General features: G+C 37.7%; 1 protein-coding gene across 2 annotated transcripts in view; it reads right to left on the reverse strand.

The window, feature by feature from the left end:
- Positions 1-20,811, reverse strand: part of palm1b (paralemmin 1b) — a 59,251-nt gene extending 38,440 nt beyond the window's left edge. Inside the window, exon 1 of one of the 2 annotated variants that reach the window (XM_061896284.1) lies at positions 20,734-20,811. The gene's annotated coding sequence lies outside the window, so the exon portion shown is untranslated. Of the gene's footprint in view, positions 1-18,338; positions 18,620-20,733 lie in introns of those variants that run through there. The other variant, XM_061896283.1, reaches the window with a different exon arrangement.
- Between the last annotated feature and the right edge of the window lie 6,895 nt (positions 20,812-27,706).

Raw genomic sequence — 27,706 nt, forward strand, 5'->3', positions numbered from 1 at the left:
CAGTTTGTAGCTTACTGTCTTTTGTTCCCTGTTTCCAAGTTTGTTTGTTCATAGCCAAGTTTGTTATCCGCCTTGTGCGCGCTTTTTGTTTGTACCCTTTTGGTTTTATTTTTGTTTTAGTATTTAAAGATTAAATCATGTTTTTATCTGCAAAATGTGCCTCCTTCTCCGCATCTTGGGATTCGTCTCAAACCAATCTGACATCATGGTCCCAATTAAAATAATTTAGTTCTAAAAGTATGGAAGTAGAATTGTCTCACGTTAATGTATATATATATATGTATGTATATATATATATATATATATACACACACACATATATATATATATACACACATATATATATATATACATACATACAGACATACATATATATACATATACATACATATACATACATGTATGTATGTATGTATGTATGTATACATATATATACATACATACATACATATATATATACATATATACACATATATACATTTATATACATATACACACATATATACATATACATTTATATACATATACACACATATATACATACATACATACATTTATATACATATACACACATATATACATACATACATACATTTATATACATATACACACATATATATATATACACACTATAAATATATATATATATATATATATATATATATATATATATCTCAATATGGTATTAATACATACAGTATGTATATATTAATAAATATACAAATACAAATATGTAAATATATTTTTGAGATTTGAAAATATACACAAATAAAATGTATAAATATAAAAATGTGACATACAAATAAAACAGGAAGTTGTATGAATAAACGTGTTTGTAAATACATTTTTGAGATTTTAATATAAATATGCTTGATTTTGTATTTGTATTGAATTTGCATAGGTGGATCGCTTTTTTTGCTTTTGTGCCGATAAGGCATTCCTCCCACAAACCAGATGCACAAATACATGTGGCCTACATTATCCCCTGAACAACCAGCAGAGGGCACTGCAGCCAGAGCGGTCTGGGTCACAGACATGGTCGGACACTGGCGAGCCAATCAGAGGCACACTAGGGAGGGTCATGTGATGATAGATATATGATGATGATGATTTGACACACATTGCACTGATAAGAGATCATTATCTACATCGGGACAAGGTCATTAAACGGCATTGATAGAATAAAATAAGCAGCTATCACAGTCTTTCCGATTAAATGGATGTATTAGCATTAGCTAATACAATGCTAACATTCAAAAGCTCAGGCCCGTTATGGGTTCTCTCTGCAAAGACGTGGATTGTTTCTGAGCAGACAACTCCGAGCATTTTGCATATAATGCATATAATGCTCTGTGACCCAGACCGTTCTGGTTTTAGTGCCCTCTGATGGTTTTTCAGGGAAGTGTGTAGTGGACATTTATTTGTGCATCTGGTTTGTGGGAGGAATGTCTCATCGACACGAAAGCTAAAACGTGGTCCACATATGCAAATTTAATATAAATACAAAATCAACCATATTTATATTCAAATTTGAAAAATATATTTACAAATACACGTTTATTTATACAAATTATTGATTTATTTGTACGTAACATTTTTATATTTATAACATTTTTTTGTATATATTTTTAAATCTCGAAAATATACTTACAAATACATGTTTATTCATAAAAATTCTCGATTTATTTGTATGTCACATTTTTATACTTAAACATTTGTATATATTTTCAAATCTCCAAAATATATTTTTTACAAATATTAATTTATTTATACAAATTATTTATTGGTATCTCACATTTGTATTTGTATAATTATTAATATAAAAATATGTATTGATATCATATTTATATATATAAATTGGTTTGAACAATTCTACTTCCATACAAAAGTGCTCCCCCTCTGTTTAACATATGAAATAACAAGTATGTCCAAAAATTTTATATGGATGCATATGCCAAAATGCAATATATTTATCGTTACAGTAATATATGTATTTATACCTGCACCTTATTGCTATTTTATGCTACACTACCATGAGCTAATGCAACGAAATTTTGTTCTTATCTGTACTCCATCCATCCATTTTTCTACCGCATGTCCCGTTCGGGGTCGCGGGGGAAGCTGGCGCCTATCTAAGCTGTACTGTAAAGTTCCAATTTGAAGGACAATAAAAAGGAAGCCTAAGACTAAATGCTCCCCCTCTGGTCAACATATGAAATAACAAGTGTCTGTAAGAAATTGAAAAGCGCCCACTTTGGCCAAAATAAAAAAATGAAAACATTAAATAAATATGTATAATAAAGACATACTGTAATAACTTGAAGTAAATGATGAGGATTAAAAATCAATTTCAAACAAAATTAAATAAATAAATAAACAAAATAACTAAAAGCAGTCTTTTTCTCACAATGTGTCGACTTTTTTCTTATAAAATTGGGAACAATTTCTCATTTTCAAATTTTCTCGTAAAACTAATACTCTTTTATGTACAAACCCTGTTTCCATATGAGTTGGGACATTGTGTTAGATGTAAATATAAACAGAATACAATGATTTGCAAATCCTTTTCAAGCCATATTCAGTTGAATATGCTACAAAGACAACATATTTGATGTTCAAACTCATAAACACAATTTTTTTTTGCAAATAATAAATAACTTAGAATTTCATGGCTGCAACACTTGCCAAAGTAGTTGGGAAAGGGCATGTTCACCACTGTGTTACATCACCTTTTCTTTCAACAACACTCAATAAACCTTTGGGAACTGAGGAAACTAATTGTTGAAGCTTTGAAAGGCTTTTGAACTTTGTGTCGATAACAGTCTAGATGGTTCGCTTCCCCTTTGGTCCGGATGACACGATGTCAAAAATTTACAAAAACAATTTGAAATGTGGACTCGTCAGACCACAGAACACTTTTCCACTTTGCATCAGTCCATCTTAGATAATCTCAGACCAAGAGAAGCCGGCGGCGTTTCTGGATGTTGTTGATAAATGGCTTTCGCTTTGCATAGTAGAGCTTTGACTTGCAATTACAGATGTAGCAACAAACTGTATTTAGTGACAGTGGTTTTCTGAAGTGTTCCTGAGCCCATGTGGTGATATCCTTTAGAGATTGATGTCGGTTTTTGATACAGGGATGGAAGGTCACGGTCATTCAATGTTGGTTTCCGGCCATGCCGCTTACGTGGAGTGATTTCTCCAGATTCTCTGAACCTTTTGATGATATTATGGAGCGTAGATGTTGAAATCCCTAAATGTCTTGCAATTGCACTTTGAGAAAGGTTGTTCTTAAACTGTTTGACTATTTGCTCACGCAGTTGTGGACAAAGGGGTGTACCTCGCCCCATCCTTTCTTGTGAAAGACTGAGCATTTTTTGGGGAGCTGTTTTTATAGCCAATCATGGCACCCACCTGTTCCCAATTAGCCTGCACACCTGTGGGATGTTCCAAATAAGTGTTTGATGAGCATTCCTCAACATTATCTGTATTTATTGCCACCTTTCCCAACTTCTTTGTCACATGTTGCTGGCATCAAATTCTAAAGTTAATGATTATTTGCAAAAAAAAAAGAAAGTTTATGAGTTTGAACATCAAATATGTTGTCTTTGTAGCATATTCAACTGAATATGGCTTGAAAAGGATTTGCAAATCATTGTATTCTGTTTATATTTACATCTAACACCATTTCCCAACTCGTATGAAGCGGGGTTTGTAAAATTATTATCTTTTAATGCAAAATGGCGACATTTTTTTTTTTTTTCCCAAGATGGCGCTGCTTCTGTAGGCAGGAGCTCTGTGCTCTTGTGTCATCCTTTTGTGTTTCCCTCTTGTTTTCATGTCTTATTATATTTTTTTCCATTTTGGTCCGGGACCCTTTGGGACTGTGTGACAAGGGGTGCCACCTTCGTGACCTCTGTGGTGCTTTTTTTGTGGACTTCTGGATCTGCCTTCAGGGAGCCTTTTGGCCATGGAGACCAGCTGCTGGGTGTCTGCTACAGCGGAGTCGGTTTGGAGGGACTGGCGGAGATGCGGATGAGGGGACAGGACTGCGGAGTTGGACTGAACGCTGGGACGGAGAGTCTTCGTGGTGTCTTGGCTGGGTGAGCAGGTGTCGGACACCTCAGTCACCTTGGACGTATCCTCGCTCATCCATGCGGACTGGACACTGGCCGAGAGTGGAGTCGGCTGTCTTGGTTGCTTTGTTGGGTCTGCTCCTGTCTCTGGCCATGCTCCCTCCACCCCAGCGTGGAACACCGCAGAGGCCACCACAGTGTATATGTTTCTTTTACTTTTTATTCATAGCTGTATGTAGAAGTGGCTGTTTGTATCTGCTGCTTTAATGTCTTTAATGTCCTCTGTGTTCTTTGATGTTTCCCTCTTACACACATGGAAGATCCGGTGGCCATGTACTGCTTGCCTGTGTATCGGCTGGGGACATCTCTGCGCTGCTGATCCGCCTCGACATCTCTGCGCTGCTGATCCGCCTCCGCTTGGGATGGTTTCCTGCTGGCTCCGCTGTGAACGGGACTCTCGCTGCTGAGTTGGACCCGCTTTGGACTGGACTCTCGCGACTGTGTTGGATCCATTGTGGATTGAACTTTCACAGTATCATGTTAGACCCGCTCGACATCCATTGCTTTCCTCCTCTCTAAGGTTCTCATAATCATTATTGTCACAGACGTCCCACTGGATCATCATTGTCACCGATGTCCCACTGGGTGTGAGTTTTCCTTGCCCTTATGTGGGCCTACCGAGGATGTCGTGGTGGTTTGTGCAGCCCTTTGAGACACTAGTGATTTAGGGCTATATAAGTAAACATTGATTGATTGATTGATTGATTGATGTGTGCTATGGCTATGAGTTGTTGTTTTTTCTGTTTTTTTCCCCTTGGCCTCAGTCTGCACCCCCACTCCAGGGCCCAGGCTAAGACCGATTTTTTTTTTATTTTATTTTAATCTTCTATTTTTTTTTTTGTACCACCCCCCCCTTGTTTACCTGTATGTCATCTTTTTTGTAAGGGGCGCTGGAAGCCGGCAGACCCGTCAGCGATCCTGTTCTGTCTCCCTGTAATGTTTGTCTAAACTTGAATGGGATTGTGCTGAAAATTGTAATTTTCCTGAAGGAACTCTCCTGACGGAATAAATAAAGTACTATCTAATCTAATCTAATCTAATCTAATTTGTCATATACAATTTTGACTTTTTTCACAATATTGCCAATTTTTTTCTTGTTGTTGTGAAATAGTGACATTTTGCCAATAAAAAAAATCCCCATTATCATTACAACATCGCCGAAAGGTCAACGTTAAATAAATAAATAAATGGGTTGTACTTGTATAGCGCTTTTCTACCTTCAAGGTACTCAAAGCGCTTTGACACTACTTCCACATTCACACACACATTCACACACTGATGGAGGGAGCTGCCATGCAAGGCGCTAACCAGCACCCATCAGGAGCAAGGGTGAAGTGTCTTGCTCAAGGACACAACGGACGTGACGAGGTTGGTACTAGGTGGGATTTGAACCAGGGACCCTCGGGTTGCGCATGGCCACTCTACCACTGCGCCACGCCGTCCCTAATGATAAATGGGTTGTACTTGTATAGCGCTTTTCTACCTTCAAGGTACTCAAAGCGCTTTGACACTACTTCCACATTTACCCATTCACACACACATTCACACACTGATGGAGGGAGCTGACATGCAAGGCGCTAACCAGCACCCATCAGGAGCAAGGGTGAAGTGTCTTGGTCAGGACACAACGGACGTGACGAGGTTTGTACTAGGTGGGGATTGAACCAGGGACCTTCGGGTTGCGCGCGGCCATTCTCCCAATGCGCCCTATAAAACTGTGACTTTTGTCGAGTAAAACTACGACTCTTTTCATAAAATTGCCAAAATGTTGAGCTTTTTTTTTTGGGTAAAAATCCGACTTTCATCGTAATATTGGACAAATGTTCAGTTTTTCTTGTAAACTTTAGACTTGTGCTGAGTAATATTATGACTTTTATTATGATACCAGAAGTAGGCATTTTTTCGGAGGTCTCAAGAAGGTAAGAAATGCAAGAACGTGTGTGTGTGTGTGTGTGAACATTTTCCTGCGCGATCCAAGCGACTGGAACAGATAAAAAGGAGAAAAAGCAGATCTTCTCTGGCTTATCATCAGTAAGTGAAGATGGAAGCAGATTGACTCTCCAGGAGAAAAAGAGGAGTCTGAGACAAGGTGCCTCGTATTGCATCATCACTACCATACCACACTTCCAGATGTTTCTTCTCCACATTCCACGCGCTCTCCTCCTCCCACAAATACGAGCACTTCCTTTAAAACGCGCTCAAAGCGACGGCGTTCACTACAAACACCGGCGTCATCGAGAAGAGGGCCCTTTCATCGTCACGTCGCGGCCACTCTAAAAATATCCCGGCAGGTCGACGCCGTGTTGGACTTATCAGAAACAACGATACGGGTGGGGGATGGGGGGGGACCATTTCATCGAGGTCCAATCTCCACTGAAGTACTCCTAGGAGCTATTTATTGGACTCCGTGACCCCGAAGTCAAACCACACAGAAGTCAGGAGAGTTCCTGGAACTAAAAAGTGCAACAACATTGATTTACAAAAACCCAAAACGGGTGAAGTTGTGTTGTGTCAATAAAAAGAGAATTTGCAAACCCTTTTCAACTTATAGTCAATTGAATAGACTGCAAGGACAAGATATTCAAAAATTCAACTGGAAGACATGTTTTAAAAAAGCTGGCACAAGTAGACGGAGAACGTTGAGGAATGCTCATCAAACGCTTATTTGGAACATCGCACAGGGGAACAGGTGGGTGCCATGATTGTTACTCTGGAATGCCCTCCCGGTAACAGTTCGAGATGCTACCTCAGTAGAAGCCTTTAAGTCTCACCTTAAAACTCATCTGTATACTCTAGCCTTTAAATAGACCTCCTTTTTAGACCAGTTGATCTGCCGCTTCTTTTCTTTCTCCTATGTCCCCCCCTCCCTTGTGGAGGGGGTCCGGTCCGATGACCATGGATGAAGTACTGACTGTCCAGAGTCGAGACCCAGGATGGACCGCTCGTCGGGACCCAGAATGGACCGCTCGCCTGTATCGGTTGGGGACATCTCTACGCTGCTGATCCGCTTGAGATGGTTTCCTGTGGACGGGACTCTCACTGCTGTCTTGGAGCCACTATGGATTGAACTTTCACAGTATCATGTTAGACCCGCTCGACATCCATTGCTTTCGGTCCCGTAGAGGGGGGGGGGGTGCCCACATCTGAGGTCCTCTCCAAGGTTTCTCATAGTCAGCATTGTCACTGGCGTCCCACTGGATGTGAATTCTCCCTGCCCACTGGGTGTGAGTTTTCCTTGCCCTTTTGTGGGTTCTTCCCAGGATGTTGTAGTCGTAATGATTTGTGCAGTCCTTTGAGACATTTGTGATTTGGGGCTATATAAATAAACATTGATTGATTGATTGATTGATATAAAAGCAGCTTCCGTTCACAAACAAGGATGGAGCAAAGGTCACCACTCAGTCAACTAATCCATCCATCCATCTTATTCCGCTTATCCGAGGTCGGGTGGCGGGGGCAGCAGCCTAAGCAGGAAAGCTCAGACTTCCCTCTCCCTAGCCACTTGGTCCAGCTCCCCCCGGGGCGTTCCCAGGCTAGCCGGGAGACATAGTCTTCCCAACGTGTCCTGGGTCTTCCCCGTGGCCTCCTACTGGTCGAACATGCCCAAACCACCTCATCTGGGGCTTTAGTTTGAGGTCGTCCTAGATGGCAGAGCTTCTCACCCTATCTCTAAAGGGAAAGACCCGCCACCATGGGGAGAAAACGTATCTTAGCCTCTTGTCCTTTCGGTCAGAACCCAAAGCTCATGACCATAGGTGAGGATGGGAATGTAGATCCATCGGTAAATTGAGAGCTTTGCCTTCCGGCTCAGCTCCTTCTTCACCACAACGGATCGATACAACGTCCGCATTACTGAAGACGCCGCACCGATCCGCCTGTCGACCTCACTATCCACTCTTCCCTCACTCGGGAACAAGACTCCTAGGTACTTGAAATCCTCCACTTGGGGCAGGGTCTCCTCCCAAACCCGGAGATGGCACTCCACCCTTTTCCGGGCGAGAACCATGGACTCGGACTTGGAGGTGCTGATTCTCATTCCAGTCGCTTCACACTCGGCTGCGAACCGATCCAGTGAGAGCTGAAGATCCCGGTCAGATGAAGCCATCAGGACCACATCAACTGCAAAAAGCAGAGACCTAATCCTGCCAACAAATGCCTGAGCAAATTGTTTAGGACAACATTTCTCAACCAGCTATTGCAAGGAATTTAGAGATTTCACCCTCTACGGTCGGTAATGTCATCAAAAGGTTCCGAGAATCTGTGGAAATGACTGCACGTAACATTGAATGCCCGTGACTTTGGATCTCTCAGGTGGTACTGCATCAAACAGCCACATCAATCTGTAAAGGATATCACCACATAGGCTCAAGAACACTGTCAGTTACTACGGTTTGTTGCTACATATATAAGTGCAAGTTGAAACTCGACTATGCAAAGTGAACGCCATTTATCAACAACACCCAGAAACGCCGCCGGCTACGCTGGGACAAGAACCATCCGCATTGTTCTAGGCACAAAGCGGAAAAGCCAGCATGTGTGATGGTATGGGGGTGTATTAGTGCCCAAGTAATTGTGAAGTGAATTATATTTATATAGCGCTTTTCTCTAGTGACTCAAAGCGCTTTACATAGTGAAACCCAATATTTAAACTACATTTAAACCAGTGTGGGTGGCACTGGGAGCAGGTGGGTAAAGTGTCTTGCCCAAGGACACAACGGCAGTGACTAGGACGGCAGAAGCAGGAATCGAACCTGCAACCCTCAAGTTGCTGGCACGGCCACTCTACCAACCGAGCTATGCCGCCCTAATGGGTAACTTACACGTCTGTGAAGGCACCATTAATGCTGAAAGGTACATACAGGTTCTGAAGTAACCATCCAAGCAACATTTTCATGGACGCCCCTGCTTATTTTAGCAAGACAAAGCCAAGCCACGTGTTACAAACCCCGTTTCTATATGAGTTGGGAAATTGTGTTAGATGTAAATATAAACAGAATACAATGATTTGCAAATCCTTTTCAAGCCATATTCAGTTGAATATGCTACAAAGACAACATATTTGATGTTCAAACTCATAAACCTTATTTTTTTGGCAAGTAATCATTAACACGTAACAAAAAAGTTGGGAAATGTGGCAATAAATACTGATAAAGTTGAGGAATGCTCATCAAACACTTATTTGGAACATCCCACAGGTGTGCAGGCTAATTGGGAACAGGTGGGTGCCATGATTGGCTATAAAAACAGCTTCCATGAAATGCTAAGTAATTCACAAACAAGGATGGGGTGAGGGTCACCACTTTGTAAGCAAATTGTCGAACAGTTTTAGAACAACATTTCTCAACGAGCTATTGCAAGGAATTTAGGGATTTTACCATCTACGGTCTGTAAATTCATCAAAAGGTTCAGAGAATGTGGAGAAATCACTGCACGTAAGCCATGATATTACAGACCTTTGATCCCTTAGGCGGTACTGCCTCAAAAACCGACAGTATGTAAAGGATATCACTACATGGGCTCAGGAACACTTCATAAAACCACTGTCAGTAACTACAGTTGATCGCTACATCTGTAAGTGCAAGTTAAAACTCTACTATGCAAAGCAAAGCCCATTTATCAACAACACCCGGGAACGCCGCCGACTTGTCTGGGCCCGAGCTCATCTAAGATGGACTGATGCAAAGTGGAAAAGTGTTCTGTGGTCTGACGAGTCCGCATTTCAAATTATATTTGGAAACTGTGGACGGGGTGTCCTCCGGAACAAAGAGGAAAATAACCATCCGGATTGTTATAGGCACAAAGTGTAAAAGCCAGCATGTGTGATGGTATGGGGGTGCATTAGTGCCCAAGGCATGGGTAACTTACACATCTGTGAAGGCACCATTAATGCTGAAAGGTACATACAGCTTTTGGAACAACATATGTTGTCATCCAGGCAACGTTATCATGGACGCCCCTGCTTATTTCAGCAAGACAACAGCGTGGTTTCGTAGTAAAAGAGTGCGGGTATGGGTGACCCCGGAGAACATGCTTGATCAGTATCTGGCAATTAGATGCTTCCAACCCCACTTCAAAATTCTGTGCACACTCATCCTGACTTCCTCATTTTGATTTACATAAACAAACACAAAAAAACTATTTTAATACGGTTATTCTTCATGCCCTCCCGGTAACAGTTCGAGATGCTACCTCAGTAGAAGCATTTAAGTCTCACCTTAAAACTCATCTGTATACTCTAGCCTTTAAATAGACCTCCTTTTTAGACCAGTTGATCTGCCGCTTCTTTTCTTTCTCTTATGTCCCCCCCTCCCTTGTGGAGGGGGTCCGGTCCGATGACCATGGATGAAGTACTGGCTGTCCAGAGTCGGGACCCAGGATGGACCGCTCGCCTGTATCGGTTGGGGACATCTCTACACTGCTGATCCGCCTCCGCTTGAGATGGTTTCCTGTGGACGGGACTCTCGCCGCTGTCTTGGATCCGCTTTGAACTGAACTCTCGCGGCTGTGTTGGAGCCACTATGGATTGAACTTTCACAGTATCATGTTAGACCCGCTCGACATCCATTGCTTTCTGTCCCCTAGAGGGGGGGGGGGGGTTGCCCACATCTGAGGTCCTCTCCAAGGTTTCTCATAGTCAGCATTGTCACTGGCGTCCCACTGGATGTGAATTCTCCCTGCCCACTGGGTGTGAGTTTTCCTTGCCCTTTTGTGGGTTCTTCCGAGGATGTCGTAGTCGTAATGATTTGTGCAGTCCTTTGAGACATTTGTGATTTGGGGCTATATAAATAAACATTGATTGATTGATTGATTGATTGATTGTAAGTTGATCCACGTTTCTTTCCTTTTTTCCTCCTTAGTTTACTTTAATGTTAATAAGCATAAAATGCTTATACTTATAACAGTTTTAAAGACAAATGATACTGTTTATATTGAAAATGTTTCTTCCTCCTGTAACAGAAACTAAATGAGAAACACGGAGTTGGGATCAGGATGCGGACACGTTTGTTACTTGATCCTTTTTTAACACGCTGACACTTTGTATGTGTAAGTAATATGCAAATATAATATTTGATGCTTCTTTATATTGACAAATATATAGTCTATGTACACAATGAAAGGACTTGGCCCCCCAGGACTGGAGTTTCACGCCTGAGGTTTTAAAGTAATCACGACTCCACGTTCTCCAGTCGCCTGTTTTGTCGGCCTCGCAGTCCTGCAATTAGAAGTCCATTTCCTCTGTCGGAACCGATGACGGCAGATAAGTCCCAGATCCCCCAAAGCAAACGCAGCGGCAGCTTATTGTTTGACAAATGCACACAAAAGCAGACGCAAAGGCGACGACCAAACACAAATCAGACCACAGCTGCCCTTTTCTGTCACTTTTTGACATTCACCATTTCAACAACCCGCAGGTCTTTAGCAGCTCCATGGAGATTTTTCTAAAAATGTAAGGAAATGGGGGAAAAAAATGGGGTGAAAATGTTTTTTTTTTGTTATAATATGGTTTCTGTCTTGAGGACAAACATGACACAAACCTTCCTAATTGTTAGAAAGCCCAGTGTTTAATATGTTTGTGCGTACGCTGCACTGATGACAGTATTTGCCCAGCGGCGTTTTGTCCTACCAATTTCAGCAGCCCTTGAACTCACCGTCAAAGTGTACTAACTTGGCGGATTACGCCCTCATCCTTCTACTATCCAGGTGAGAGGCATTATCTATAATCTACAATAAACTTCCAAGGAGCAGGGAAGCGAGGAAACAGCAGACCATATAATAACAATATAATAATGTCTCCAATACATGGTTAATATTTGCTTTTTGAATGGTTATTTATTGAATTTTAATGGCTATTTATTGAATTTTAATGGCGGAATAGAGGACCTCCCATTGGCTTTGCTGTTAGCGGACTTTTAATTACGTTTATTTACGACTTAAAATGCATTAAAAAAAATACATCCGTCGACATGTCTTAAATAAAGATTGTGAAAGATAGACCAAATTCCCTAAAAGCACAGTTTCCCTTTAATACACTTCTTATTTCACATTGATTAAAAAAAATTACACGTTTCACGAGGAACCTTCAATTATGTCACATTATTAGGTACACTGGAGTTAATGCTTGCAGCGCTCAGTTAAATATTTGTTTTCTTCCCCTCCCACAACAAGAGATGTTGGCAAAAAAAATGATGAAAAGTGTACCAACTTGGCAGATTCCGCCCTCATCCTTCTACTATCCAGGTGAGAGGCATTATCTATAATCTACAATAAACTTCCAAGGAGCAGGGAAGCGAGGAAACAGCAGACCATATAATAACAATATAATATAATAATGTCTACAATACATGGTTGATATTCGCTTTTTGGATGGTTATTTATTGGACTTTATGGGCGGAATAGAGGACCTCCCATTGGCTTTGCTGTTAGCTGACTTTTATTTATGTTCATTTACGAGTTAAAATGCATTAAAAAAAATACATCCGTCGTCATGTCTTAAATAATGATTGTGAAAGATAGACCAAATTCCCTAAATGCACAGTTTCTATTTAATACACTTCTTATTTCAAATTGGTAAAAAAAACAACAACAAAAAACACAACTATAACGGGGAACCTTCAATTATGTCACATTATTAGGTACACTGGATTTAATGCTTGCAACGCTCAGTTAATTATTTGTTTTCTTCCCCTCCCACAACAAGAGATGTTGGCAAAAAAATTATAAAAAGTGTACCAACTTGGCAGATTCCGCCCTCATCCTTCTACTATCCAGGTGAGAGGCATTATCGATAATCTAAAATAAACTTCCAAGGAGCAGGGAAGCGAGGAAACAGCAGACCATATAATAACAATATCATATAATAATGTCTCCAATACATGGTTGATATTCGCTTTTTGGATGGTTATTTATTGAATTTTAATGGCGGAATAGAGGACCTCCCATTGGCTTTGCTGTTAGCTGACTTTTATTTATGTTCATTTACGAGTTAAAATGCAATTAAAAAAAATACATCCGTCGTCATGTCTTAAATAATGATTGTGAAAGATAGACCAAATTCCCTAAAAGCGCAGTTTCTATTTCACACTTCTTATTTCAAATTGATTAAAAAAATACAACTATATAGAGGAACCTTCAATTATGTCACATTATTAGGTACACTGGATTTAATGCTTGCAACGCTCAGTTAAATATTTGTTTTCTTCCCCTCCCACAACAAGAGATGTTGGCAAAAAAAAAAATGATAAAAAGTGTACCAACTTGGCGGATTCCGCCCTCATCCTTCTACTATCCAGGTGAGAGGCATTATCTATAATCTACAATAAACTTCCAAGGAGCAGGGAAGCGAGGAAACAGCAGACCATATAATAACAATATAATAACAATGTCTCCAATACTTGGTTAATATTTAATATTCACTTTTTGGATGGTTGTTTATTGGACTTTATGGGCGGAATAGAGGACCTCCCATTGGCTTGGCTGTTAGCTGACTTTTGATTATGTTTATTTACGAGTTAAAATGCTTTAAAAAAATACATCCGTCGACATGTCTTAAATAATGATTGTTAAAGATAGACCAAATTCCCTAAAAGCGCAGTTTCCCTTTAATACACTTCTTATTTCACATTGATTAAAAAAAATTACACGTTTCACCAGGAACCTTCAATTAGGTCACATTATTAGGTACACTGGAGTTAATGCTTGCAACGCTCAGTTAAATATTTGTTTTCTTCCCCTCCCACAACAAGAGATGTCGGCAAAAAAATGATAAAAACTGTACCAACTTGGTGGATTCCGCCCTCATCCTTCTACTATCCAGGTGAGAGGCATTATCTTTAATCTACAATAAACATCCAATGAGCAGGGAAGCGAGGAAACAGCAGACCATATAATAACAATATAATATAATAACAATGTCTCCAATACTTGGTTAATATTTAATATTCGCTTTTTGGATGGTTGTTTATTGGACTTTATGGGCGGAATAGAGGACCTCCCATTGGCTTTGCTGTTAGCTGACTTTTATTACTGAGTTCATTTACGAGTTAAAATGCAAGTTAAAAAAATACATCCGTCGTCATGTCTTAAATAATGATTGTGAAAGATAGACCAAATTCCCAAAAAGCGCAGTTTCCATTTAATACACTTCTTTTTTCAAATTGGTAAAAAAAAAAAAAATAAAAACACAACTATAACGAGGGACCTTCTATTAGGTCACATTATTAGGTACACTGAATTTAATGCTTGCAACGCTCAGTTAATTATTTGTTTTCTTCTCCTCCCACAACAAGAGATGTTGGCAAAAAAAAATGATAAAAACTGTACCAACTTGGCGGATTCCGCCCTCATCCTTCTACTATCCAGGTGAGAGGCATTATCTATCATCTACAATAAACTTCCAAGGAGCAGGGAAGCGAGGAAACAGCAGACCATATAATAACAATATAATATAACAACAATGTCTACAACACAAGGTTGATATTCGCTTTTTGGATGGTTATTTATTGAATTTTAATGGCGGAATAGAGGACCTCCGATTGGCTTTGCTGTTAGCGGACTTTTATTTACGAGTTAAAATGCATTAAAATAAATACATCCGTCGTCATGTCTTAAATAATGATTGTGAAAGATAGACCAAATTCCCCAAAAAGCACAGTTTCCATTTAATACACTTCTTTTTTCAAATTGGTAAAAAAAATACAACTATAACGAGGAACCTTTAATTAGGTCACATTATTAGGTACACTGGATTTAATGCTTGCAGCGCTCAGTTAAATATTTGTTTTCTTCCCCTCCCACAACAGGGGATGTTGGTAAAAAAAATGATGAAAAGTGTACCAACTTGGCGGATTCCGCCCTCATCCTTCTACTATCCAGGTGAGAGGTATTATCTATAATCTACAATAAACATCCAATGAGCAGGGAAGCGAGGAAACAGCAGACCATATAATAATATAAAATAATAATGTCTACAATACATGGTTGATATTCGCTTTTTGAATGGTTATTTATTGGACTTTAATGGCGGAATAGAGGACCTCCCATTGGCTTTGTTGTTAGCGGACTTTTATTTATGTTCATTTACGAGTTAAAATGCAATAAAAAAAAAATACATCCGTCGTCATGTCTTAAATAAAAATCGTGAAAGATAGACCAAATTCCCTAAAAGCACAGTTTCCCTTTAATACACTTCTTTTTTCACATTGATTAAAAAAAATTACATGTTTCACGAGGAACCTTCAATTAGGTCACATTATTAGGTACACTGGAGTTAATGCTTGCAACGCTCAGTTAAATATTTGTTTTCTTCCCCTCCCACAACAAGAGATGTTGGCAAAAAAATATATAAAAAGTGTACCAACTTGGCAGATTCCGCCCTCATCCTTCTACTATCCAGGTGAGAGGCATTATCTATAATCTACAATAAACTTCCAAGGAGCAGGGAAGCGAGGAAACAGCAGACCATATAATAACAATATAATATAATAATGTCTACAATACATGGTTAATATTTGCTTTTTGGATGGTTATTTATTGAATTTTAATGGCGGAATAGAGGACCTCCCATTGGCTTGGCTGTTAGCGGACTTTTGATTATGTTTATTTACGAGTTAAAATGCTTTAAAAAAATACATCCGTCGACATGTCTTAAATAATGATTGTGAAAGATAGACCAAATTCCCTAAAAGCGCAGTTTCCCTTTAATACACTTCTTATTTCACATTGATTAAAAAAAATTACACGTTTCACCAGGAATCTTCAATTATGTCACATTATTAGGTACACTGGATTTAATGCTTGCAACGCTCAGTTAAATATTTGTTTTCTTCCCCTCTCACAACAAGAGATGTCGGCAAAAAAATGATAAAAACTGTACCAACTTGGTGGATTCCGCCCTCATCCTTCTACTATCCAGGTGAGAGGCATTATCTATAATCTACAATAAACATCCAATGAGCAGGGAAGCGAGGAAACAGCAGACCATATAATAACAATATAATATAATAACAATGTCTCCAATACTTGGTTAATATTTAATATTCACTTTTTGGATGGTTATTTATTGGACTCTATGGGCGGAATAGAGGACCTCCCATTGGCTTTGTTGTTAGCTGACTTTTATTTATGTTCATTTACGAGTTAAAATGCAATTAAAAAAAATACATCCGTCGTCATGTCTTAAATAATGATTGTGAAAGATAGACCAAATTCCCTAAAAGCACAGTTTCTGTTTAATACACTTCTTATTTCAAATTGATTAAACAAAATACAACTATAACGAGGAACCTTCAATTAGGTCACATTATTAGGTACACTGGATTTAATGCTTGCAGCGCTCAGTTAAATATTTGTTTTTTTTCCCCTCCCACAACAAGAGATGTTGGCAAAAGAATTATAAAAACTGTACCAACTTGGTGGATTCCGCCCTCATCCTTCTACTATCCAGGTGAGAGGCATTATCTATAATCTACAATAAACATCCAATGAGCAGGGAAGCGAGGAAACAGCGGACCATATAATAACAATATAATATAATAACAATGTCTATAATACATGGTTGATATTCGCTTTTTGGATGGTTATTTATTGGATTTTACGGGCGGAATAGAGGACCTCCCATTGGCTTTGCTGTTAGCTGACTTTTGTTCATTTACAAGTTAAAATGGAATTTAAAAAAATGCATCCGTCGTCATGTCTTAAATAATGATTGTGAAAAATAGACCAAATTCCCCAAAAGCACAGTTTCCATTTAATACACTTCTTTTTTCAAATTGGTAAAAAAAATACAACTATAATGAGGAACCTTTAATTAGGTCACATTATTAGGTACACTGGATTTAATGCTTGCAACGCTCAGTTAAATATTTGTTTTTTCCCCTCCCACAACAAGAGATGTTGGCAAAAAAATGATTAAAAGTGTACCAACTTGGCGGATTCCTCCATCATCCTTCTACTATCCAGGTGAGAGTGTCATAACTTGGACTATGTTGCAGCTTTCTACGTGGATACTTTTCCCGAGATGCAAATGAACTGGACCGGACATGGCGTGAAGGTGAATACATGATTGAATTATTTGACTTTAAAACGCGTAAACAAAAGGCGCTCGCAGCGGAGGTACTAAACTTAACGCAGGGAACAAAACTAGTACTTTGACAAAAATAAGGGAAGCGAGGAAACAGCAAACCACTTGATGTGTGCATAAAAAACAAAAACAAAGAACATTTGTTGTCATATCTTTCCCAAAAAAGCGCCGTTCCCCTTTAACACACTTCTTATTTCAATTTGGTAAAGAAAAAAAAAAAAAAAAAGAAAAAATGATACCTTTAACGAGGAACCTTCCATTAGGTCACAGGATTAGGTACACTGGATTTATTGCTCAGTTAATATACATGTTTTTCATATAAATATGTATTAATTTTTGCAGAATCAATAACAATGCAATAATGTGAATTAGTGAATTATATTTATATAGCGCTTTTCTTTTAAAGCAGTGTGGGTGGCACTGGGAGCAGGTGGGTAAAGTGTCTTGCCCAAGGACACAACGGCAGTGACTAGGATGGCACAAGCGGGAATCGAACCTGCAACCCTCAAGTTTCTGCCACGGCTACTCTCCTTAATAATAAAAAAAAATAATTCCCAGCCGCAGCTAACCTCGCCCGTCATAGACTTTACGTGCCGCGACACGGCAATGGGCGTGTTATGTTTACGGCGTGGTCAACAATTCCGCAGGTGGCGGCCAACAAAGGACTTCCTGTGCGCCAACCGTGGCTTTTCGGAGAGGAAACGCAAGCAAGGCACGCCAACCACGGGCGCCATGAGGGACTAGGAAGGACCGAGCCTGCGTGGCTCGAGGAGCGATGCTCACCGCAGGGATGCAAGGGCCCCGGTTCCCCTCCCTACACACACACACACACACACACACACACACACACACACACCAGACGGGAGTATGTGACGGGCCAGCATGGAGGTGCGCCATGTTGGAGGGAGCAAGCCAGCATGGAGGATGGTACCCTCACCCCCTCAGCATCCCTGCATCGGAAGCTAAGCTAAGCTAACAGATGATGATGATGATGATGATGATGGTGGTGCTGATGCTGACACCCTCAGGGCAGCAACAACAGATCAATAAGACATGATGGAGCCGTCTTCCTCCCACCTGTCAGCCCGCACCTTTCCATCCAAAACAGTCAATAAAAGACTTACTCGATGCCGTTATTCCGCGTTCACGCTTGCAGACGTCAGCTCCGTCCACCCCCGGGAAAAAAACAAAAAACAAAAAAAAAACACAAAAAATGGTGTTTATTGGCGGGCTGCCTCTCGGAGGTGATGCTGCTGGACCCCGCAGGCCGACACGGCTGCTGACTCCCCCGCGGCTCGGCGCCTCCTGGACGGACTCGGCGCTGCTCTGCGTCGGCGCGGCGGAGCTCTCATGGGCGGCGGCGGCGGCGCGCTGGCGTCCGGTTAGCGGCGGGTTGTAATGTCGTCTATGGGGGGGGGGGGGGGGGACTTGGAATGATAAGATACGCCCCTGCTTCCCTTGTGTTGTCTTGTGACGTCAGAAAGGAGCTCCGATCTGTTATGAAACAAACTAAATAGCCTCCTTATTTTCTATGTATGTTGAACTATTTCGCCCTCTAGTGGCTAAAAGTCTAAAACACATGTCTTTTTTTTTCTCTCTTATTTAAATCAGACTTTTTTTTATTTATGTATTTATTTTGTTAATCATTCTAGGATAGACTTTTTTTTTCCTATTTTGTTTTTATTTACCATTTGCATTATGTGACAACTTCACCGTTTTTGTGCTACATAACCTCCAACATAACATGACCAAAGCAGGTGAAATTGTTATAAAATACTGAAAAAGTATAAAGTATAAAGACCTACCTACCTACCTTAAAAGATCAAATAAAATAAGTGTATTTTTTTTAAATCAAGCTAGGATAGACTTTTTAATTTGTTTATTTTGTTAATCATTCTGGATCGACTTTTTTTTCTATTTTGTTTTTATTTACCATTTGCACGATGTGACAACTTCACCGTTTTTGTGCTACATAACATAACCAAAGCTGGTGAATTTTTTTTATAAAATACTGAAAAGTATAAAGACCGACCTACCTACCTTGGAAAATAAAAAATAAAATAAGTTTAAAAATTATCATTATTATTATTATTGTTATTTTAAATCAGGCTAGGATAGACTGTTTAATTTATTTATTTGTTTATTTTGTTAATCATTCTAGGATCGACTTTTTTCTATTTTGTTTTTATTTACCATTTGCACGATGTGACAACTTTAACGTTTTTGTGCTACATAACCTTCAACATAACCTGACCAAAGCAGGTGATTTTTTTATAAAATACCAAAAAAGTATAAAGTATAAAGACCGAACCACCTACCTTAAAAGATCAAATAAAATAAGTAAATCTTTTTTTTTTCTTTTTTTTTAAATCAGGCTAGGATAGACTTTTTAATTTCTTTATTTTGTTAATCATTCTAGGATCAACTTTTTTTTTTTATCTATTTTGTTTTTATTTACCATTTGCACGACCAAACATAAAATACTGAAAGAGTATAAAGTATAATGACCCGCCTACCTAAAAAAAATAAATAAACAAATGAAAAAAATTGTAAAAACCCTTTTTTTTTTTAATCAGGCTAAGATAGACTCTTATTTTTTTCAAACCATTCACACAATGTGACAACCTACTTACCTACTTCAATAAAAATAAAAATTAAAAAATAAGTGTAAAACACCTTTTTTTAAAAAACAAAAAATAAATCAGGCTGATAAACCTTTTTACTTTTTTTATTTTTATTTTTTTTGTATTCAGTTTTTTTTCAAACCATTTACACAATGTGACAACCTACTTACCTACTTCAATAAAAATAAAAAATAAGTGTAAAACACCTTTTTTTTTTAAAAAACAAAAAATAAATCGGGCTATGATAAACCTTTTTACTTTTATTTTTATTTTTTTTGTATTCAGTTTTTTTTTATAACCATTTACACAATGTGACAACTTCACTGCTTTTGTACTACATAACTTCCTTACCTTAAAAAAAAAAATAATTAAAAAAAAAAATTGTAAAAACACCTTTATTTTGTTTTCATCAGGCTTGGATAGACCTTTTTTGTTTTTATTGACCATTTACACAATGTTACAACTTCTGTCAGGACTTGGACTACGGGATCGTTTGTTTTTCCAATGCAAAGGAAAATTGGCACGAGCGAGACAAAACAAAACTAAACTAAACTCAACAACTGTGACGTAACAAAAATCAAAAACTTACGTGGCAGGAGGGAAACTAGGCATGGCATGAAAGGAGTTGAGAGATATTTAATAAAGTTGGCAGGATGACTTCCTGGCAACTTCAGGTTTAAATAATAGCTATGATGATGACCAACAGGTGAGAGACATGAAAACGGTGACATGAAGACAGGGTGGAAACTAATGAGTTGGCATGGTAACAAAGAAAAACAAGGAAGTGCAGGAACATAAAATACAAAACTGCGGACGCTAGTAAGCGTGGAGCTAAACAAAAACCAAAATGTCACCAAGGGTGAAAAACGAGGAATGCTAGTGTGTACAAACTTACCAGCAAGGAGAACAATCAGGAGAAGGTAACTGTTGCCTTCAGCAAACATTGAACCAGCAACTCCTGCTGGGTGAAGGGACAACAAAAAGGGGAGTGACCAACCTAAACACCTGCTGGGAACACTAATTGCTAAACTAAGACAGGTGAGGAGACTCAGTGTCCATGGAAACCAACACAAAACAAGGAAAGAAGCTGCAAACAGGAAATATACTAAAACAGAAACATTACCATCGCATGAATCATGACAACTTCACTACTTTTGTATTACATAACCTCCAACATAACCTGACCAAAGCAGGGGAAATTGCTATAAAATACTGAAAAAGTATAACGTATAAAGACCTTTAAAATTTTTTTTAAAAAAGGTGCATAACACCTCTATTTAAAAAAAAAATCAGGCTAGGATAGACTTTTATTTATTTTTCATTTTTTTGTATTGTTTATATTTACCATTTACACAATTTGACAACTTCACTGCTTTTGTATTACATAACTTCCAACATAACCTGACTAAAGCAGGTGAAATTGTTACAAAATACTAAAAAATTATAAAGACCTACAAACCTACCTACCTTAAAAAAATCAAAAATAATAATACAAAAAATAAAATGTAAAAGACCGTTTTTGAAAAAAAAAAAAAAAAAAATCAGGTTAGGACAGACGTTTTAACTTTAAATTTTTTTTTTTTTATTCTTTAAATAAAAAAAATTGTTTTAACCATTTACACAATGTGACAACTTCACTGCTTTTGTATTACAAAACTTCCAACATAACCTGACCAAAGCAGGTGAAATTGTTACAAAATACTAAAAAAATATAAAATATGAAGACCTACAAACCTACCTAACTTTAAAAAAAAAAGTGTAAAAGACCTCTTTTAAAAAATAAAAAAAAATTCAGGTTAGGATAGAGTTTTTAATTAAAATTATTTTTTTTCCAATTCTTATTTTTATTTCTATTTTTACTTTTACCATTTACACAATGTGACAACTTCACTGCTTTTGTATTACATAACTTCCAACATAACCTGACCAAAGCAGGTAAAATTGTTATAAAATACTAAAAAAGTATAAAGTATAAAAACCTACCAACTTACCTTAAAAAAATAAAACAAAAAACAAGTGTATAAAGACCTACCTACCTTTAAAAAAAAGGTGTAAAACACCTCTATTTTTTTTAAAAATCAGGCTAGGAAAGACTTGTATGTTTTTTATATTGTTTTTATTTACCATTTACACAATGTGACAACTTCACTGCTTTTGTATTACATAACATCCAACATAACCTGACCAAAGCAGGTGAAATTGTTACAAAATACTGAAAAAGTATAAAGTATAAAGACCTACCTACCTTAAAAAAGAAAAGAAAAGAAAAGAAAAGTGTAAAACACCTCTATTTAAAAAAAAAATCAGGCTAGGATAGACTGTTTTTTTTTTTGGGGGTATTGTTTTTATTTACCATTTACACAATGTGACAACTTCACTGCTTTTGTATTACATAACTTCCAACATAACCTGACCAAAGCAGGTGAAATTGTTACAAAATACTGAAAAAGTATAAAGTATAAAGACCTACCTACCTTAAAAAAGAAAAGAAAAGTGTAAAACACCTCTATTTAAAAAAAAATCAGGCTAGTATAGACTTTTATTTATTTGTTTTAATTTTTTTTTATTGTTTATATTTACCATTTGCACAATGTGACAACTTCACTGCTTTTGTATTACAAAACTTCCAACATAACCTGACTAAAGCAGGTGAAATTGTTACAAAATACTAAAAAAGTATAAAGTATAAAGACCTACAAACCTACCTACCTTAAAAAAAAAAAAAAAAAAAAAAAAAAAAGTGTAAAAGACCTATTTTGAAAAAAAAAAAAAATCAGGTTAGGTTCGACTTTTTAATTTTTTTTTATTTTTTTTTTAACCATTTACCCAATGTGACAACTTCACTGCTTTTGTATTACATAACTTCCAACATAACCTGACCAAAGCAGGTGAAATTGTTAAAAAATACTAAAAAAACTAAAGTATAAAAAACTACCAACCTACCTTAAAAAAACAAAACAAAAAACAAGTGTATAAAGACCTACCTACCTTTAAAAAAAGGTGTAAAACACCTCTATTTAAAAAAAAAAAAAAATCAGGCTAGGATAGACTTGTATGTTTTTATCTAAATTATTTTATATTGTTTTTATTAACCATTTGCACAATGTGACAACTTCACTGCTTTTGTATTGCATAACTTCCAACATAACCTGACCAAAGCAGGTGAAATTGTTACAAAATACTAAAAAAGTATAAAGTATAAAGACCTACAAACCTACCTACCTTAAAAAATAAAAATAAAACAAATAATAAAGTGTAAAAGACCTTTATTAAAAAAAAAAAAAAATCAGGTTGGGATAGATTTTTTATTTAAAACATTTTTTTTTTCTTTTAACCATTTACACAATGTGACAACTTCACTGCTTTTGTATTACATAACTTCCAACATAACATGACCAAAGCAGGTGAAATTGTTATAAAATACTGAAAATGTATAAAGTATAAAGACCTACCTGCCTTAAAAAAGAAAAGAAAAGAAAAGAAAAGTGTAAAACACCTCTATTTAAAAAAAAAAAAATCAGGCTAGGATAGACTGTTTTTTTTTTTTTGGTATTGTTTTTATTTACCATTTACACAATGTGACAACTTCACTGCTTTTGTATTACATAACTTCCAACATAACCTGACCAAAGCAGGTAAAATTGTTATAAAATACTAAAAAACTATAAAGTATAAAAACCTACCAACCTACCTTAAAATAAAACAAAAACAAAAAAAACAAGTGTATAAAGACCTACCTACCTTTAAAAAAAAAAGGTGTAAAACACCTCTATTTTTTTTTAAATCAGGCTAGGACAGACTTGTATATTTTTATTTAAATTATTTTATATTGTTTTTATTTACCATTTGCACAATGTGACAACTTCACTGCTTTTGTATTACATAACTTCCAACATAACCTGACCAAAGCAGGTGAAATTGTTATAAAATACTAAAAAAGTATAAAGTATAAAGACCGACCTACCTTAAAAAAGTAAAGAAAAGTGTAAAACACCTCTATTTAAAAAAAATCAGGCTAGGATAGACTGTATATATTTTTTTTTGTATAGTTTTTATTGACCATTTGCACAATGTGACAACTTCACTGCTTTTGTATTGCATAACTTCCAACATAACCTGACCAAAGCAGGTGAAATTGTTACAAAATACTGACAAAGTATAAAGTATAAAGACCTACACACCTTAAAAAAGAAAAGAAAAGTGTAAAACACCTTTATTTAAATAAAAAATCAAGCTAGGATAGACTGTTTTTTTTTTTTGGGGTATAGTTTTATTTACCATTTGCACAATGTGACAACTTCACTGCTTTTGTATTACACAACTTCCAACATAACCTGACCAAAGCAGGTGAAATCGTTCCAAAATACTGAAAAAGTATAAAGTATAAAGACCTACACACCTTAAAAAAGAAAAGAAAAGTGTAAAACACCTTTATTTAAATAAAAAATCAAGCTAGGATAGACTGTTTTTTTTTTTTTTGTATAGTTTTTATTGACCATTTGCACAATGTGACAACTTCACTGCTTTTGTATTGCATAACTTCCAACATAACCTGACCAAAGCAGGTGAAATTGTTACAAAATACTGACAAAGTATAAAGTATAAAGACCTACACACCTTAAAAAAGAAAAGAAAAGTGTAAAACACCTTTATTTAAATAAAAAATCAAGCTAGGATAGACTGTTTTTTTTTTTTTTGGGTATAGTTTTATTTACCATTTGCACAATGTGACAACTTCACTGCTTTTGTAATACACAACTTCCAACATAACCTGACTAAAGCAGGTGAAATCGTTCCAAAATACTGAAAAAGTATTAAGTATAAAGACCTACCTGAAAAAAGGAGAAAAACCCCCAACAAAAAAGGACATGTGTTTTACCCTATTAGCCACTAGAGGGCGACATAGTTGAACATACATAGAAAATAACGGGGGTCATTTTGTGTTGGAAGTCTCTGCTGGAGGATGCCAGTAAAGTGTCTCCTTTTGGATGTCATTCTCGGGGGAGGGTCAAAGGTCAAGGTCAAACGAGTCTCTCCTCGTTTGGTAGTTTCAGCCCGTCAGCGGCCAAGCTTCGAGTGCCGCTTTGTTCCTCAGAGTCTGTATTGAAGCATCCAAATGATGAGAGTCAGGTGTCTTCATCACAGGTGGATACAATCAAGCACTTCACTTTGCACAGTAGAGTTTTAACTTGCACTTACAGACGTAGCGACAAACTCTAGTTACTGACAGTGGTTTTATGAAGTGTTCCTGAGCCCATGCGGTGATATCTTTTACACACCGATGTCGCTTTTTTTGATGCAGTACCGCCTGAGGCATCCAAGGTCCGTAGTATCATGGCTTACGTGCAGTGGTTTTTACAGATTCTCTAAACCTTTTGATGATATTATGGAGGGTAGATTGTGGAATCCCTAAATTCCTTGCAATTCCATGTTTGAGAAATGTTGTTCTAAAACTGTTGGACAATTTCCTGACGCATTTGTTGACAAAGTGGTGACCCTCGCCCCGTCCTTGTTTCCGAATGACTGAGCATTTTATGGAAGCTGGTTTTTGTACCGATTGGTAAGTGTTTGTTTGGCATTAAATGTGGATGGAGGGAAATACTGGAAGTAAATATAGTTTCAAATGTACATACAGCTAGCCTAAATAGCATGTTAGCATCGATTAGCTGGCAATCATGCCGCGACCAAATAGGTCTGATTAGCACAAAAGTCAATAACATCAACAACACTCACCTTTGTGAGTTAGTTGACTTTATTGTTGGGAATGCATCTGCTTTGAGTGTCGCAGGATATCCACACATTCTGGCCATCTCTGTGCTATGTCTGTCATGGCATCGGCGGTAAAAAAACAAACGAGGGACTGTCGCATCTCTTGGCGCTGGAGCAACTTAAAAATGTCGATTGGTAAGTGTTTGTTTGGCATTAAATGTGGGTGGAGGGAAACGCTGGAAGTAAATATAGTTTCAAATGTACATACAGCTAGCCTAAATAGCATGTTAGCATCGATTAGCTGGCAATCATGCCGCGACCAAATAGGTCTGATTAGCATAAAAGTCAATAACATCAACAACACTCACCTTTGTGATTTCATTGACTTTATCGTTGGGAATGCATCTGCTTTGAGTGTCGCAGGATATCCACACATTCTTGCCATCTCTGTGTCATGTCTGTCGTAGCATCGCCGGTAAAAACCAAACGAGGGACTGTCGCATCACTTGACGCTGGAGCAACTTAAAAATGTCGATTGGTAAGTGTTTGTTTGGCATTAAATGTGGGTGGAGGGAAACGCTGGAATTAAATATAGTTTCAAATGTACATACAGCTAGCCTAAATAGCATGTTAGCATCGATTAGCTGGCAATCATGCCTCGACCAAATATGTCTGATTAGCACAAAAGTCAATAACATCAACAACACTCACCTTTGTGATTTGGTTGACTTTATCGTTGGGAATGCATCTGCTTTAAGTGTCGCGGGATATCCACACATTCTTGCAATCTCTGTGTCATGTCTGTCGTAGCATCGTCGGTAAAAGCCAAACGAGGGACTGTCGCATCTCTTGACGCTGGAGCAACTTAAAAATGTCGATTGGTAAGTGTTTGTTTGGCATTAAATGTGGGTGAAGGGAAATGCTGGAAGTAAATATAGTTTCAAATGTACATACAGCTGGCCTAAATAGCATGTTAGCATCGATTAGCTGGCAATCATGCCGCAACCAAATATGTCTGATTAGCACAAAAGTCAATAACATCAACAACACTCACCTTTGTGATTTACTTGACTTTATCGTTGGGAATGCATCTGCTTGGAGTGTCGCAGGATATCCACACATTGTTGCCATCTCTGTGTCATGTCTGTCGTAGCATCGGCGGTAAAAAAAACAAACGAGGGACTTTCGCATCTCTTGACGCTGGAGCAACTTAAAAATGTTGATTGGTAAGTGTTTGTTTGGCATTAAATGTGGATGGAGGGAAATGCTGGAAGTAAATATAGTTTCAAATGTACATACAGCTAGCCTAAATAGCATGTTAGCATCAATTAGCTGGCAATCATGCTGCGACCAAATATGTCCGATTAGCACAAAAGTCAAAAACATCAACAACACTCACCTTTGTGATTTAGTTAACTTTATCGTTGGGAATGCATCTGCTTTGAGTGTCGCAGGATATCCACACATTCTTGCCATCTCTGTGCCATGTCTGTCATGGCATCGACGGTAAAAAAACAAACGAGGGACTGTCGCATCACTTGACGCTGGAGCAACTTAAAAATGTCGATTGGTAAGTGTTTGTTTGGCATTAAATGTGGATGGAGGGAAACGCTGGAAGTAAATATAGTTTCAAATGTACATACAGCTAGCCTAAATAGCATGTTAGCATCGATTAGCTGGCTATCATGCCGCGACCAAATATGTCTGATTAGCACAAAAGTCAATAATATCTACAACACTCACCTTTGTGATTTAGTTGACTTTATCGTTGGGAATGCATCTGCTTTGAGTGTCGCAGGATATCCACACATTCTTGCCATCTCTGTGCCATGTCTGTCGTAGCATCGGCGGTAAAAAAAACAAACGAGGGACTGTCGCATCTCTTGACGCTGGAGCAACTTAAAAATGTCGATTGGTAAGTGTTTGTTTGGCATTAAATGTGGGTGGAGGGAAATGCTGGAAGTAAATATAGTTTCAAATGTACATACAGCTAGCCTAAATAGCATGTTAGCATCGATTAGCTGGCTATCATGCCGCGACCAAATATGTCTGATTAGCACAAAAGTCAATAATATCTACAACACTCACCTTTGTGATTTAGTAGACTTTATCGTTGGGAATGCATCTGCTTTGAGTGTCGCAGGATATCCACACATTCT

Source organism: Nerophis ophidion, linkage group LG03, assembly GCF_033978795.1.
Source record: "Nerophis ophidion isolate RoL-2023_Sa linkage group LG03, RoL_Noph_v1.0, whole genome shotgun sequence".
NCBI lineage: Eukaryota > Metazoa > Chordata > Actinopteri > Syngnathiformes > Syngnathidae > Nerophis > Nerophis ophidion.